This window comes from Bufo bufo, chromosome 3 (genome assembly GCF_905171765.1).
Source record: "Bufo bufo chromosome 3, aBufBuf1.1, whole genome shotgun sequence".
In the NCBI taxonomy this organism is placed as follows: Eukaryota; Metazoa; Chordata; class Amphibia; order Anura; family Bufonidae; genus Bufo; species Bufo bufo.
In genome coordinates this window covers 500728953-500746709 of record NC_053391.1, presented here as the reverse complement: position 1 = coordinate 500746709, position 17757 = coordinate 500728953, and positions in this window count along the sequence as shown.

Here is a 17757-nt window from a genome sequence, read left to right as displayed (position 1 = left end):
CCCTAGTTTGGGTCCGGTCAGTAGCTCTTTTACTGTGTATACTATTGTTGCTCACATACAGCCGTGACATTATAATCCACCAAAACCGTCCTTTTTTGACATGGATCCGCTATCTGGCCTGGTTAACCGCATGCAGTGTCTTTCTTTGGAAGTAGCGGATCTCCGTCAATCTATGACTCAGCTTCAAGCATTGGGCTCTGCTCCGGCTCATGGAGTCTGTTGCGAACCAAAGGTCTCACTTCCGGAAACGTTCTCCGGGGGCAGTGAGAATTTTGTTCGCTTCAGAGAGGCATGCAAACTTCATTTTTGCTTGTGTCCCCACTCTTTTGGTAAGGAGGAGCAGAGGGTGAGGATTGTCATCTCCCTGCTCAGGGGTAATGCTCAGACTTGGGCTTTTTCGCTGCCATCAGGGGATCCCTCCCTTCGATCCGTGGAAAGATTTTTTGTGGCCCTGGGGCAGATTTATGATGACCCGGATCGTGTTGCTCTGGCCGAATCTAACTGACGTGTTTTATGCCAGAACAAACTGTCTGCGGAGCTTTATTGTTCTGAATTTCGGAGATGGGCAGCTGATTCGGGTTGGAATGATGCTGCACTCCGGAGTCAGTTCTGTCATGGTCTCTCAGAGAGATCGAAAGATGCGTTTGCTTTCCATGAGAGACCAACGTCCTTAGAGTCTGCCATGTCATTGGCGGTACGCCTTGACAGGCGTCTAAGAGAAAGAAACGAGACCTCTCTGTCCTGCCATTGTCAGTCTAGGGGCAGTGGTGCGGACTCATTCAGTGTGCAGGGGCCTCATCTTGTCTCGCTCCCCTCTGAGGAGCAGCCCATGCAGCTAGGTCGACTTGCCCCTGATAAAAGAGGATTTAGTCCTCAGAGTATGGTGTGTTTTTGTTGTGGGGGCATAGGTCATTTGGCAAATGTTTGTCCGTCGAGGAGATTCTTGAACTGTACTAAGAGCGATAATAAGAGAAAAACCTCAAAAGGTAAATCATCAAATTCTGCTTCATCTGCTACTTTGGGCAAAGTTGATGTAGGAATTGATGCTTTTCCTCTGACCTGCAGTTCCCGTTTTCTCCTGTCTGCCAGGGTGGCGCTAGAGAGCAAAGTCATTTCTTGTGAGATTTTTGTCGATAGTGGAGCGGCCGTCAATCTTATTGACACTCAATTTGTAGCCATGCATGGTTTTCAGGTTTGCACATTAAAAAAGGATATACCTGTTTTTGCTATTGACTCTGCTCCACTCTCACAGAGATCTCTGAAGGGCATTGTTCACAATATCCGGCTAGCTGTAGGTGACACTCATGTGGAGGATATATCTTGTTTTGTCCTTAACGAATTGCCTTCTCCTCTAGTTTTGGGGTTACCCTGGCTCACTAGACATAACCCCACTATTGATTGGCAAGGAAGGCAAATAAATGAGTGGAGTGACTTTTGTAGAGAGAATTGTCTCACAGCGACTTTTGCAGAGGTGTCTACTAAAACTGTGCCATCATTTCTCTCTGATTTCTCAGACGTGTTTTCCGAGAGCGGTGTTCAGGAGCTACCTCCTCACCGGGAGTTTGACTGTCCCATTAACCTCATTCCCGGCGCCAAGCTGCCAAAAGCACGCCTCTACAATCTCTCACAACCGGAAAGAATCGCAATGTGAACTTATATCTCCGAGAGTCTCGAGAAGGGGCATATTCGTCCCTCAAAGTCACCTGTGGCCGCGGGTTTTTTTTTTGTTAAAAAAAAAGATGGCTCTCTGAGACCTTGCCTAGATTTTACGGAGCTGAACCGTATCACGATTCGCGATCCCTATCCCCTTCCTCTGATCCCGGACCTCTTCAACCAAATTGTTGGGGCCAAGGTGTTTTCCAAATTGGATTTGAGAGGCGCGTACAACCTGGTCAGGGTCAGAGAGGGGGATGAATGGAAAACGGCCTTTAATACCCCTAACGGGCATTTCGAGAATCTCGTTATGCCTTTCGGCCTGATGAATGCTCCGGCCGTCTTTCAGCATTTTCTTAACAGTATTTTCTACCATTTAATGGGGAAATTTGTATTGGTGTATCTTGATGATATTTTGATTTTTTCCCCTGATGTTCAGACCCATCAGGATCATCTTTTTCAGGTTCTGCAGATTCTGCGGGGAAATAAATTGTACGCCAAGCTGGAGAAATGTCTTTTTATGGTATCGGAGATTCAATTTCTGGGTTTTCTCCTCTCTGCTTCTGGTTTTCGCATGGATCCGGAGAAGGTCCGTGCTGTACTTGAGTGGGAGCTTCCTGAGAATCAGAAGGCATTGATGCGCTTTCTGGGTTTTGCGAACTATTACAGAAAGTTCATTTTGAATTATTCCTCTGTTGTCAAACCCCTTACTGACATGACAAAAAAGGGGGCGGATTTTTCCTCTTGGTCGGAGGAGGCGCTTGCAGCCTTTTCTAAGATTAAAGAGAGTTTTGCGTCGGCTCCCGTCTTGGTGCATCCCGATGTTTCCTTACCTTTTATTGTTGAGGTGGATGCTTCCGAGGTGGGTGTGGGTGCGGTTTTGTCCCAGGGCCCTTCTCCTGCCAAATGGCGACCCTGTGCCTTTTTCTCTAAAAAACTCTCCCCGGCAGAGAGAAACTATGATGTGGGAGATAGGGAGTTGTTGGCCATCAAGTTGGCTTTTGAGGAATGGCGCCATTAGTTGGAGAGGGCCAGGCACCCTATCACCGTTTTTACCGACCATAAGAATCTGGCATACTTGGAGTCGGCCAGGCGTATGAATCCGAGACAGGCCAGATGGTCTCTGTTTTTCTCCAGATTCAATTTTGTTGTTACATTCCGACCTGGGATAAAAAATGTGAAGGCTGATGCTCTATCTCGCTGTTTTCCGGGAGGAGGAAACTCTGAGGACCCGGGTCCCATTTTGGCGGAGGGGGTAGTTGTTTCTGCTCTATATTCCGATTTGGAGGCCGAGGTCCAGGCTGCCCAGACTGAGACACCTGCCCGTTGTCCTTCTGGGAAGTTGTTTGTGCCTCCTGAGCTACGTCACAAACTCTTTAAGGAGCATCATGATACGGTTCTTGCTGGTCACCCCGGGAGTAGAGCCACGGTAGATCTCATTGCTCGGAGATTTTGGTGGCCGGCTCTTCGTAAGTCGGTGGAGGGTTTTGTGGCTGCTTGTGAGACGTGCGCTCGCGCTAAGGTCCCTCGTTCACGGCCTTCAGGTTCCCTTCTCCCGTTACCCATACCTTCCCGTCCTTGGACACACCTGTCCATGGACGTTATCACGGATCTTCCTCGTTCCTCGGGGAAGTCGGTGATCCTGGTGGTGGTGGACCGTTTTAGCAATATGGCTCATTTCGTACCTTTCTCTGGTTTACCCAATGCTAAAACGTTGGCGCAAGCTTTTGTCGACCATATTGTTAAATTGCACGGCATTCCCTCTGATATTGTTTCCGATAGAGGCACGCAGTTTGTGTCCAGGTTCTGGAAGGCTTTCTGTTCTCGCCTGGGGGTTCGGCTGTCCTTCTCTTCTGCTTTTCACCCACAGTCGAATGGTCAGACTGAGCGCCTCAATCAGAATCTGGAGACATATTTGCGCTGTTTTGTGGCAGAGAACCAGGAGGATTGGTGTTCATTTCTCCCTCTTGCTGAGTTTGCTCTGAACAACCGTCGTCAGGAATCTTCTGATAAGTCACCATTCTTTGGTGCATATAGGTTCCATCCGCAGTTTGGGACATTCTCGGGAGGGGCTCTTTCTGGTTTACCTGAGGAGGAAAGATTTTCCTCGTCTTTGTATACCATTTGGCAAAAGATTCAGAGTAATCTTAAAAAGATGAGTGAGAGGTATAGGCGTGTGGCTGATAAGAGACGTGTGCCTGGTCCGGACCTGAATGTGGGTGATCTGGTGTGGTTGTCTACAAGAAATATTAAACTGAAGGTTCCCTCCTGGAAATTGGGTTCCAAGTTTATTGGGCCTTATAAAATCTTGTCAGTCATCAATCCTGTTGCCTTCCGTCTTGATCTTCCACGGGTTTGGAAGATACATAATGTATTTCACAGATCTCTCTTAAAACCATATGTCCAGCCCACGGTACCCTCCTCTTTGCCTCCTCCTCCGATTTTCGTTGATGGCAATCTGGAGTTTGAGGTTTCCAGAATTGTGGACTCTCGCATTGTCCGCGGTTCTCTTCAGTACCTCGTTCATTGGAAGGGTTATGGTCCTGAGGAGAGGATGTGGGTTCCGGTGTCGGACATTAAAGCCACTCGCCTCATCAGGGCATTTCATAGGGCTCATCCTGAGAAGGTGGGTCCTGGGTGTCCGGAGTCCACCCGTAGAGGGGGGGGGGGTACTGTCACTACCAGAGCTTTGGGACGTTCTCACAGCTCTGTTTCTCCACCCCTGTGATGATGTCACTACTAGAGCTGGGAGGAGTTCTCACTGCTCTGTTTACTTTTGGTTTCCTTCCTCCCAGCTGTTCCTCATGCGTTTGATTTCCCTCTCTTTATATCACCCCTCCTCCTATTGTAGGGCGTGGATTATAGTTCTCATTTCAGTTGTAGCTCTTGCTTTAGTATCTTCACTTGTAGCTTTCAGTTCACTGGACCTGTGTTCTGCTGCAGCAAGCACTCCGGATATTGCCAGCTGTCCTTGGATCCGTCTTCTCTGCGGCTGCAACACCTTCAGCTAAGTGTACAGACTTTGTTGTGTACCTGATTATTTTCTGACTGGATCTGAGGTGGCCACGGTTCCCTCCATATACTGAGTAGGGCACCGGTGGCCGTGCCCCTTCCACTATTGTAGGGGTTACAGTGGTCATCAGTCTTAGGCACGTGGGCATGCCTCGTTCCGCCATTTGGATCCGGGCATGTGCTTTAGCAGCATAGGGAGAGCTTTGAGGGTCTGACAGGGGTCACCCTTTATCCTCCCTAGTTTGGGTCCGGTCAGTAGCTCTTTTACTGTGTATACTTTTGTTGCTCACATACAGCCGTGACACAGGTATACGTTTACGGACAGAATTAGACTTGGATCTGCACAGTAGCGTGTGTGTGAAGTTATTGAGAATTACCCTATCAGCACCTTGAATCTAATATACCCTTTTAGGGATAGATTTAAAGTAGGCCTGATACAGCAGAAACCACTAATTTAGAGAATTGCAAAATTGGGAATTGTATTTCAACCCAGAACAAAAACTGTGCTTTGACGGACACTAAATAACTTGACCAGCTAAAGCAGTAATGACAGATTTGGATGAATATAAATGTGAGGCCTATTTTTTAGGCGCTGGGTGACAGGTATACGTTTAATCACAGAATTAGACTTGGATCTGCACAGTAGCGTGTGTGTGAAGTTATTGAGAATAACTTTGTGACAGGCTCAGCTTGACCCTGATGTAGGATATAGCCAAAAAATAACCACACTATTGATGGTTAAATGCACTTGTTGACAGGCTCAGCTTGCCCCTGATGTAGTATATGGCCAAAAAATAACCACACTATTGATGGTTAAATGCACTTGATGACAGCTTGACCCTGATGTAGGATATAGCAAAAAATAACCACACTATTGATGGTTAAATGTATTTGGTGGCAGCTTGTGCTGGCGCACCACAAGCCACAAAATGGCCGCCGATCAACCCAGAAAAAAGTGAATGAAAAACGCTCTGGGCAGCCTAAAAACAGTGAGCAATTGAATAGCAGCAGTTCAATGATCCACAGCTGTAGATCGATCACTGAATGAAGTCTTTTGGAGGAGTTAATCACTGCCTAATCTCGCCCTAACGTCGCAGCTGCAACCTCTCCCTACACTTGTATCAGCAGAGTGACGTGCAGCGCTACGTGACCCAAGCTTATATAGAGGCTGGGTCACATGCTGCACTGGCCAATCACAGCCATGCCAATAGTAGGCATGGCTGTGATGGCCTCTTGGGGCAAGTAGTATGATGCTCGTTGATTGGCTGCTTTGCAGCCTTTCAAAAAGCGCCAAGAAAGCGCCGAACACCGAACCCGAACCCGGACTTTTACGAAAATGTTCGGGTTCGGGCCCATGTCACGGACACCCCAAAATTCGGTACGAACCCGAACTATACAGTTCGGGTTCGCTCATCCCTAGTGTTGAGGAAGGTGGCATCTCCTCCTATGTCACGCAAGATGCGCTCGGCATCTTCAGTCGTGTATACACAACCACTAGGTGAAGCAGGTTCAAAAGTAGACATAATGCAAAAAATGGATATATGAAAAAATGTATAGACACCGTGCTCTGCCAATAGGCCACAAATAGTTCAAGAAAAATGGCGGCACTGGTTTAAATGAATACAAAAATAGGGTGCACGTCCCAAGGGTGATAGGCTTCTTACCCCGATGTACAAATCCGGAAAAACGAGCGGCACTCCAATGGATAAAAGTAAGTGACCCTTTATTCACCCAGGTGCTGATTGGTGCTGTGCCACGCCTGCGCAATAGGAAGTAAACAACGCCAAGTAACGGCATGATACGAGTCTCCCTGTCTCTTAGGTATGTCTGCAAGATCACCCCTCCTTTTTGCTCTTCCCCCCTGTAAGCTAGAATAGGTTTCAGTACACTGATCGATCAGCTTTTGTGTTTCTGATCGTCATTTTCTTGTTCACTAGGGTCATAATATATATGACATGTATGATTCATGTCTCCTCTCCCCCTTTGTCTTTTGATTTGCACTTTTATCATTATATGTCAATAATATATATTTACATTGTCTCAACACATTATCGTCACGATTTGTAACACACCCACTGGGTGGAGTGTGATCACATGTTTGATATGTTAATTGATTCACCTGTATATAATGCTGTGGCTTGAGTTGTATTTATGCTTGAAAAAGGCTCAATTGTAGAGCCGAAACGTTGCACCACCTGGGTGAATAAAGGTTCACTTACTTTTATCCATTGGAGTGCCGCTCGTTTTTCCGGATTTATATATAATTATATATGTAATTACACATTTTTTTACAATTACTAAAAAAATATGAAATATATACATTTTATTAACTTCTGTTGTATAGGAATACTTACTACTAGGAATACCACCATGACCAACTTCACCCGCACCGACTGTGTCCTTCTCCCATACCATGTAGATTGTAAGCCCTCACAGGCAGGGCCCTCTCTCCTTCTGTACCAGTCTGTAACTCGTTTTGTTTATGATTATATTGATGATGATGTTTTTTTTATTTTTTTATTAACTGCCCATGCAGCTGTATAGTGTAGTGGTTAACATCCTTGGCTGTAATGTAGAAGGTTGTGAGTTTGAATCATGCCAAAAACTTATCAGAAATAGAGTCTAAATTAGATTTAAATACACTGACTCTAGCACACGCAATATTCAGCCAAACACCGCAGTGAGCCGAGCTTAGCGATGCTCGCCCAACACTAGTGCTGACATATGTCCAGGTTTTTTATGCAGTTTTTGAAGCCAAAATCAGGTGTGGATCATAAGGAGAGAAAGTATTAAGGGCAGATATAACTTCTGCGCTTTTTCTCAGTCTATTCCTGGTTTTGGCCAAAAAAAACTGCATAAAAAAATATAAACACGTGGTAATACCCTTAAACAAATGTGGTACGAGATTTGCATCTGTAATAAAAAATAAAATAATTCCCCAAATAAAAAACAAACAAAATAACATTAACCCTTACAGGACCCTGCTATATTTTACCTTAAGAACCAGGCCGTTTTTGGAAATTTGACATGTTCTACTTTATGTGGTAATATCTTTGGGACACTTTTACTTATCCAAGCAATTCTGAGACTGTTTTCTCGTGACACATTGTACTTCATGGTAGTGGTAAATTTGAGTCAATATATTTCACTTTTATTTATAAAAAAAATTGAAAAACTCTCTGCTTTTAAAACAGAACTGATATCTCATAAAATAGTTCTTACTTTAAATTTCCCTTATGTCTACTTTATGTTTTGATCATTTTGTAAATTCCATTTCTTTTTTTGGGACAATAGAAGGTTTTGAATTTAAGGAGCAAATCTTAAATTTATTTTTCCAAAATGCACTTTTTTAAAGGACCAGTTCAGTTATGAAGTCACTGTTGGGCTTACATAATAAAAAAAAACACCCATCAACTGTTAATGATATTTTTTCAAAGTGGAAGCATTTAGGAACCAGAGCATCTTAGCCATGAAATGGTTCGCCATGGAACATTACTAAGTGGTGTTGTAGAGTGTTGAGGCACATATTACATAAAAGTTCAACTAAATATTTATTATTATTATTATTATTATTATTTATTATTAAAGCACCATTTATTCCATGGCACGGTACGCAAGAAAAGGGGTATACATACATAATACAAAACAAATGCAATAAGCATGAACAAGACGAGTTACAAACTGGTACAGGAGGAGAGATGTCCCTATCCATGAGGGCTTGCAATCTACAAGGTATGGTAGAAGGAAACATTAGGTAAGGGTAAAGCTGGTCACGGGGGTATATCAGCAGCAGGTTTATTGTAGGTTGTAGACTCTTCTGAAGAGGTGGGTTTTCAGGTTTGTTTTGAAGACTTCCACTGTAGGTGAGAGTCTTATATGTTGGGGTAGAAAGTTCCAGAGTATAAAGGATGCATGGGAGAAATCTTGGGGCGATTGTGGGAAGCAGTGATAAGAGGAGAGTAGACAGAAGAAGGTCTTATGAGGATCGGAGATTATATGTGGGGATGTATCAGGAAAGTAGCTAAGAGATGTATGTAGGGGGAAGATTGTGGATGGCTTCATATGTATTTGATAGTATTTTATTTTAAACTGAATTTGTTTGGCAATGGAGAGCCAGTGAAGGGATGGCAGAGGGTAGATGAAGAGGAGTAAAGGGGGGGAGAAGTGGTTTAGTCAGGCATCAGAGTTGAGGATAGATTGGAGGAATGCAAGGGTGCTAGATTGAAGGCCACAGAGGAGGATGTTACAGTAGTCTAGGTCGAGGACGATGAGAGCATGTACAAGCATTTTTGGAGACCCCTGGCTGGGCAATATACGGATATAAGTTCCAAACTGAAGGGTTAAAAATAATTAGCTGTATAATCTGTATGAAGGACAGGAGGTTGGGCGACATCATATTGAAGGGTGACTATATATACATTTACCTCCTCTCTGTATAAGGAAAAGTTTCTAGTCAGCATTATTATAACAAGAACTGCCTGTCTGTATAAGGAACTGCTATTATTGTAATGAGAGCTGCAGCTATTCTTGTATGTATGCATGGATGTATATAAGGCCTGTATAACAAGCAATAAATAGAACTGTTACTGACATCATACTGCATGTGTCACTGATACGTTCTCCAGGCCTGTCTTCAGGGACAGAGGAAGGAATCAAGGTGCATTGAGACGGAATATACTCTTTTAATTGGGAGCTCGTCCGTGGAGTATGAAATACAGGAATTTGGTAAGTAAATTTTCTGTTGTTTCTATTTTAAATCCGCTTTAGACACTCTGAAGCACTGGTGACTATCTTTAGGCAAGATAGACTGTTAATAGACTAATGGTCAAGTCTAATAGATAAATTCTTTAGGGAAGCATTTATCAAAGATATCCTTTGAAGAAGGATACACTAGAGGAATTCTTTTGGGAAGAATTCATATAGATTCTGCACCTTGATTTCTCTTGTCACCCCCTGTCTATTGCTTCTTTTCTGTCGTTTTCTTAAGGCTTTCTGTTATGTTGTTATAAAGCATTAAGTAATTTTTTATGCTGAAGGTAAGCAACAATTGATACTGTGACAAATGTACTAACTTTATTGTGTGTGTCCTGGATGACCTTCTAACCCAGCAACTGGTGAATGCAAGTAACTGTTTTAAGGGATCATATTAACAGATAGTTGATCAGGTGGTTGTGCATAAACATAAGTCCTTCACGATTCTGTACAGCCAGTACTGGGGACAATTTTGCTCTGCCTCCATCTCAATTAAGTTATATGACATGGGTGCAAAGCAAGGAAAGGTCTCTCCACCCCCTCCGAATGTAGGAGAAACATGTAAGGATTATGTAGCCCGGGTCTGTGGGACTGATTATTATTTAGTAACTCCCTGGGTAGATAATCTGGCAGGATGGACAGAGGGGATGAAGAGTATAAATTTGTTCCCTCGGGAGGTGGCTAATGACACCTTCCATATGGATATGATAAAAGGGTTATGTTTGGGTGACACTGAAGCTTACCCATATTATGGTCCAGACCGCCAGTGGGACATGCAGTATATGCAGTCGGGAGGGGAAAATTGGCTTACTTATGCACCATACTGGTATGATAGACCAAATAAGATGGTTCACAAACAGAAGGCAGAGAACCAGGAGGGATATAAAAAGAGACATGAGTTACAAAAATAATTGACAAGGGGTTCACTCCAGAAGCCCCCTGCTCCCTATTTAGGAAATATCCCACAGATATATCCATCCCTTTCAAAAGATGACTTAGATTTACTGGCTGCATATACTGCTACTAATATCCAACCACCTACAGCTCCCCAGCTCCTGCAGCCACCTCCGCAGTTGCCACAACCTATGCCTGATCAAAGTGGTCAGGATCCAGCGGCTGGTGCTGTTCGTGCTGGGGATGTCATAGCTCCCATGCGCCTTAGATCACAAAAGTCTTTTTCCACACCTGCACAAATACCTCATCCTGATGTGGACAGTGACCTTGAGGAACAGTTCCCTTTTATGACTGTAGGGGACACCTTGTTAAAGAAAGCTATTGAAATAGATGATATTAATAAGATTGTTAAACACTGCCCTAAACCCTCTTCATCTTCATCTGGGACATTTCAGTATTTGAAGAGAGCTTGGAAAGGGAGATGTCTATTATATCCCATCTATTATAAGGAGGATATGCACCTTATAATAGATGGGATAGTAGGGTACAATTCCCCCTGGGATTGGAGCAAGGGCCCCTCTATAAGCACTATAGAGCCTCCGAATACGCCGGCTGGTACTTATAAATTAAATACTGAGGCAGGCATAGCCACAATGTGGGAAGAAATTAAGTGTGAAATGGAGAGGTGTTTTCAGACTAGGTCTTCATTGCCAACTGCTGTAGCCTGTAGACAAAAATCAGGAGAGTCTGTTATAGACTTTTGGAAGAGGTTCAATTAAGTTTGGACTCTAGAGGCAGGAATGAGTATTCAGGATAATATGCATTCTATGCTCATTCAGACTTTCCTTACCAATCTGCAGCCACATCTCCAGCTTACTGTTAAACAATGGCCTAGTCTTAATAAAGATCAATTCCACAATAAGTTACTGGAGAATGATACGGCGGGTTGTTTTGAAATTGTAAGAACTAAAGAGGCCCATTACCAAACTCAGGATAGGAAATGTCCCTCCAATCAGCTCAATAGGGGAAGGGGCAGAAGACGGGGAAGAGGCCATGCTCTGGGAGAGGAGGGAATAATGAAAATTGTCTTGCAGATTGCTTTAATTGTGGTCAGACTGACCACTGGATCAGTCAATGCCCTTACCCACTCAGGCAACCTGCCCCACATAATACCCTAGCACAAGGCACCCGACCTCACCCACAAACTCAGATCCGAGATCTTCCCCCACCACTGCCACAGCCTCAGAATAATACCCCTCGTTTTACCGTAGCCTGGGGGCAGCAGACATCACAATGAGGATGCCCGGGGGACTGTGTCCCAGCATTCACTCTCATCACGAACCACTATAAGGAATTTCCACTGATTGTATTAACCATAGAGGGACGACCTCTCCCTTTTCTTGTGGATTCTGGTGCTACTAGTAGTATTATATGTGAGGATTATTATAGTGGTCCAAGAGAGAATGCTGAGCCCTGTGTGGAAATTAATGGGATACTGACCAGATCTTATAAAACTCCTCCCCTCTCAATCCAACATCCATACCAGCACCAATCAATGTTCACACACAGTTTTAGGATCATTCCAAATTGTCCTGTCAATTTATTAGGGAGAGATTTGTTTGTTCTGTTACAGTTGCAGTTGGGGATAAGCAAGACGGGACACCTACATGTCACATCCTCAGTTATGCCCATTCATGTTCCAAAGGATAATTGTTTTTTTATATTTGGAATGCCAACCTCAGGATCCGCTACTTGATCCAGTACCTCCTGAGGTTTGAGCACGTACTGACCAAGATGTTGGTCTTATCTCTTGTACACCATATAAGGCAATGCTTAAGCCCGGCGCTGCACCTGTTTACATTAAACAATACCCCCTTTCCCCAGAAAAAGAAAAGGGGATTGAGTCTATGTTGATGGAATTCCTAGAGGCAGGGGTTATTGAGGAAATCATCTCCCCCTATAATACACCTATTAATCTAGTGAGAAAGGCTGATAATACCTTTAGGTTTGTCCAGGATCTTAGAGCGGTAAATGCACAGATCATACCCATAGCCCCTGTGGTTCCAGATGTACCATCTCTGCTATCAGCTATTCCTGCCCATGCAGAGTTTTTCTCTGTTATTGATTTAAAGAATGCATTTTTTTTCTGTCCCAGTTGACAAGGAGACAAGGCCACTTTTTGCCTTCACATTTAAATTTTGCCAGTATACTTGGTGTAGAATGCCTCAGGGTTATGTAGACTCCCCAGTAGTCTACTCCATTGTCCTCCAAGTTACACTGCACCCTTGGACTGCCCCTCATGGTTCTGTCCTTCTACAATATGTGGATGATCTCCTTATATGTAGTTCTACTCGGGAGGCCTGCCAGGCAGACTGTGTTAGTTTACTACTGTGGTTATGTGAAAGCGGTCACAAAGTTTCTAGGAAGAAATTACAATGGTGTATGGAAAGTGTTGAGTATTTGGGCTTTGTTCTCAGTAAAGGTGAGAGGAAAATCAGCCATAACAGAATTACCTCCATGCTGGGTCTGCCCCGCCCACAAACCAAGAAAGACATGTTGTCCTTTCTTGGCATAATTGGTTACTGCCGCCAATGGATTGCTGATTGTTCCTACTATGATAATATTCTGAGACAAGCCACTAATACTGAGATGCCTGACTCCATTAAATGGTCTGATGACATGTTACAAGCTTTTAGTCATTTGAAATGTGCAATGGTTTCAAGTCCTGGTTTGGGCCTACCCGACTATGGCGTGATGTTTCACTTATTTGCCAGGGACAATTGTAAAACCATGGCAGGAGTCCTGGCGCAGGATCATGGAGGTAAATTCCGCCCTGTTGCTTTTTTCTCAAAAGTGGTTCCCGTACAGGTTCAGGGCATGCCTGCGTGTCTCAGGAGTTTGGCAGCCTGTGCTATGGTCGCTGAGATGGCCACGCCTATCACCCTAGGTCATCCCACCACTCTGCATACCTCACACAATGTTCAGGCCCTATTGAGGAACATACATACGCAACACATGTCAGCACAAAGACTGAGTGGATATGAAGTTTTGTTGCTATCTAATCCTCAACTTCATATCAAATACTCAGCCCCCACATTCGGTCCAATGGCTATACTGAATTCCCTACTTGGCTACAAGGGAGAGAAGGATGATTTGCCTCCTCCCCATGCATGTACTGAACTTATACATGGGCATACCTCACCTAGGCCTGACTTACAGTCCACACCCATTGAAGGAGCACCTGATATTTTTGTGGATGGATCCTGTTCCTGCCCTAATGACAACACTTATCATGCAGGATACACTGTGGTTCAGCTCCCTTATGTTATACTGGAATCAAATCCTATACCTTTTCAGTCGGCCCAAGCTGCTGAACTGATTGCCCTCACTAGAGCTTGTTGTCTTTTTGAGGGGAATGATGTAAATGTATACACCGATTCCAAGTATGCCTTTGGGGTTGTACACGATCATGGGGTGATCTGGCAGAGGAGAGGCTTCATAGCTGCAGATGGGAGACAAATTTCACATTCCACCCTAGTACATGATCTCCTGGCCGCCATCCAATTACCGATCAAAGTTGCTATTATCCATTGTAAGGCACATACTGGACTCCAAACACACATAGCTAAAGGGAATGCCCTAGCTGATCAGGCGGCAAGAGAGGCTTCTATTAGAACAGCAGCAACAGTTCAAATGCCCTCCCTAGTTCCAGACATTACCCTTACTGACAATCTATTGCTCAGCCTCCAGGATTTGGCTACCAGTGGTGACAAAATGGAATGGCAGTCGGTAGGTGCAGTACAAGACCCTAATACGGGTCTTTTCTGCAAAGAAGGGAAGCCATGTATCCCAGTTGCAAGCTCTCCGATTTTAATTGCACAGTATCATGGTCTTGGCCATAGAGGAGCACAGGCAACCACTGACCTCATTCAGAGAGATTTTTTTATACCAGGTCTTAGATAAAAGGTACAATCTTATGTTTCACGATGTATTATATGTCTCAGAAACAACCCAAATAATTAAAAGAAGGCCCAACACCAGCATCTGAATTACCCAACTTCACCATTCACTCATTTACAAATTGACTTCACTCATATCCCAAAGACAGGAAGAAAACAGGAGTATGCCCTTGTAATTGTGGATCTGTTCTCTAGATGGCCGGAGGTCTTTCCTACCACCAATGAAACCACACAAATTGTGGTAAAAATTTTGTTACAAGAGATCATCCCTAGATGGGGGTGTCCTGTTCAAATTGACTCAGATAATGGCCCAGCTTTTGCGTCCAGGGTATGTAAGGAGCTTTCCAAAGCCCTTAGGATTGACTGGAAGTTCCACCTCCCTTATCACCCGCAAAGTTCAGGGGTAGTAAAAAGAATGAATAGAACAATTAAAAAGAAAATAAGGAAAATTACTGGAGGCGCATTCACTAATTGGAAAAAGTTCTTGCCTATAGCCCTAGCAGAAATTAGGATGCAGCCAAATAATAATACTGGTTACTCACCATTTGAGGTCCTAATGGGAAGACCCTTCCCCACTCCCTGGGGTCCAAAGGCCCTTGTGATAGAAAAAGGGGATCTAGAAGTAGTACAGGCAGAATATGTGAGGAAACTTGTAGAAACTTTAGATCAAATTGAACGGGATGTTGCTCGTGTTTCTCCTTTCTCTCCACAGGAACCTACGCATCCTTTCCAACCAGGAGACGTAGTGATAGTCCAGCGCCTGGCAAAAGGACGAAAACAGATTGAGTTCCCGCTTGGACCACCCACCCGAGTGGTAGCAGTCACCAGAACAGCAATTCTCACAGAAGAGGCTCCAATCTGGATTCACGCTAGCAGTATAAAAAGGGTCCCTGAGGATTATTCTCCGGTGACAGACAAAGATAAAGAGGGTGAAGCAGGTGTGAATTCCCTGAACAAAGAGGGGGACTCAGAAGAAGTTTCCCTGAAAAGTGCCTTGCCACAGGCTGAAGATGATGACCCCACAATATTCTGGGAGATTTGTTTGTCTGCTGATAATTATTAATCTTTGTGTTTTCTTGCCAGTCTGGCTTATTACTACATGTATTTATCACCCAGAGGAGATGAGTTTCTTCTGCGGTGCACCAAATAATCAGTCAGTATATAAAAGAGCTCAGGAGCAAGATCCGTTTGCTCCCGTCCCTTTTTATTCTGAACAGAATAGTATAGTCAGGATGGCAAATGCCCTAAATGTTAGTTCATTGTGCCTTAAAGACTTACAGAGCCCACGGGATCTTATACAAACATGTGTTATTGCTGTGCCTACACCCGATGAATCCCTCCTTGAAGTCTGGTCGAAGGCTAACAATACACAATCTTTTATTCCCTTGTATGACTTCTGTGGGGAGTGTCAGAAATTAGGAAATAGCAGGGATAATATTAGAATAACTACTATTAACGTGACTGCAGCAGAAACTTGTTTTACCTTTTCCCAGGATATGACTTTATATTGCGATAATAGAGAAATAAAAAGTGGATTACCTAAGAATAGTTTATATGATTATATTGACAACACCTGTAAAAAGAATAGTAGGCTTGCTAGCTCCCTGGATAATTCCATTGTAATGAGACCATTGTGACACCCAGTTTTATCTATAATATAATGCTCCCTAAAGGATGGTTTTTGTCTTGTGGTAACAGTACCTACAATTACATTCCTGCTAATGTTATTGGAGGTCCCTGTGCGTTATTCAGGCTGACTTTGGCTCTTCCCAGTCAACCCCCAGCCAGGAGAGCTTACAGATCAGTTACCAAGACTTTATCAGAAGACTGTGTGTCACGGCTGAGGATGGGGGAAATCCTCAGCCGTGTGGAGCCCGGTGATGTTATGGCTGCTTGGCCATGTAGACAGGATTAGGGAGCAGGTCACCTCCTAAGGCATCCCTAACCTGACCCTAGCTCCTAGTTACATGGGCCAACCTTGATGGTAGGAGGGCCCATGCTCCGGAACCTAAAAGTCCCTGCTGGCCCTCAAGATGACCCTCACCTAGGAGCTGAGTAAGACAAGCCCACTCCTCCTAGACACGGAGGAGCAGGAGTCTCAACGGCCAAGCTGCAGGAAAAGGGGAGACATAAACAGCTCTATGGATATGGCAGGTGAACTAGAGTTCCACCTACCTGCCACAGCCTTGCTGACTGGATCCCTATGTTAGCAGGGTGCAGATCATAAACGCATCCCCACACAGGGACCCAGATCCATAGCTGCACAAAGGGAGACATATAAAACATCACACAGACATCACACATAACTGGAAATAACCTAAGCACAATATGGTTATGACATTAAGGTTTGTGACCACAGGGGTGGCTCTTACTGGCAGGTAATAAATACATGAGGCTGCTCTCAGCTAAGCATGGCTGAAGCAACCTGAAGGCCTGCAAAAGCAGTGAGGCTTTATAGGCCAAGAAGCCACACCCCACAGTCGGACACACCCAGTGATCACACACACTAGGAAGGGGATTAACCCTTCCAACACCAGGGAAGGGAAAACACCACTTAAAGGGAACGTGCACACAATAACATAAAACACAGTGCACACATCCACACATCACACACAAAACCGCATGCACAGCGTAGCGAGCTGCATGGCACAGCTCAGCCTGCTACGCTGCCACATACATACTGTTGCCAGCGGCAACCACAGGTGAGGCCAAAACCACAGCCCTCACCTGTGATTGAACACCAATGAAAACCGCTGACAACCGCATGCGGTTCAGGAGTCACGGTCATAGCCAGAACATTATTGATCAGTATTATAATTATAATTGCTTCCTTGATTGTCATATGTTGTTGCATCCAATGTATTCCTTCCCTCATACAGATGTTTTGTATAATGTGTCCAAAACCCACAGACCCTGGACAATCATATGCTACTTACCTCTCTATGAGAGAGAAAAGATAAGTCATATTCATGACTTAAGAGGGGATTGAAGGGTTAAAAAGAATTAGCTGTATAATCTGTATGAAGGACAGGAGGTTGGGTGACATCATATTGAAGGGTGACTATATATACATTTACCTCCTCTCTGTATAAGGAAAAGTTTCTAGTTAGCATTATTATAACAAGAACTGCCTGTCTGTATAAGGAACTGCTATTATTGTAATGAGAGCTGCAGCTATTCTTGTATGTATGCATGGATGTATATAAGGCCTGTATAACAAGCAATAAATAGAACTGTTACTGACATCATACTGCATGTGTCACGGATACGTTCTCCAGGCCTGTCTTCGGGGACAAAGGAAGGAATCAAGGTGCATTGAGACGGAATGTACTCTTTCACAAACCTCATCTGGCATTAACATCAGCACAAACACTGTGCGTCAAGAGCTTCATGGCATGGGTTTACATGGCCTAGCAGATGCATGCAAGCCTTACATCACCAAGCAAACATCACAGAGAAAAAAACTAAGATTAAAAACATCCTGCAC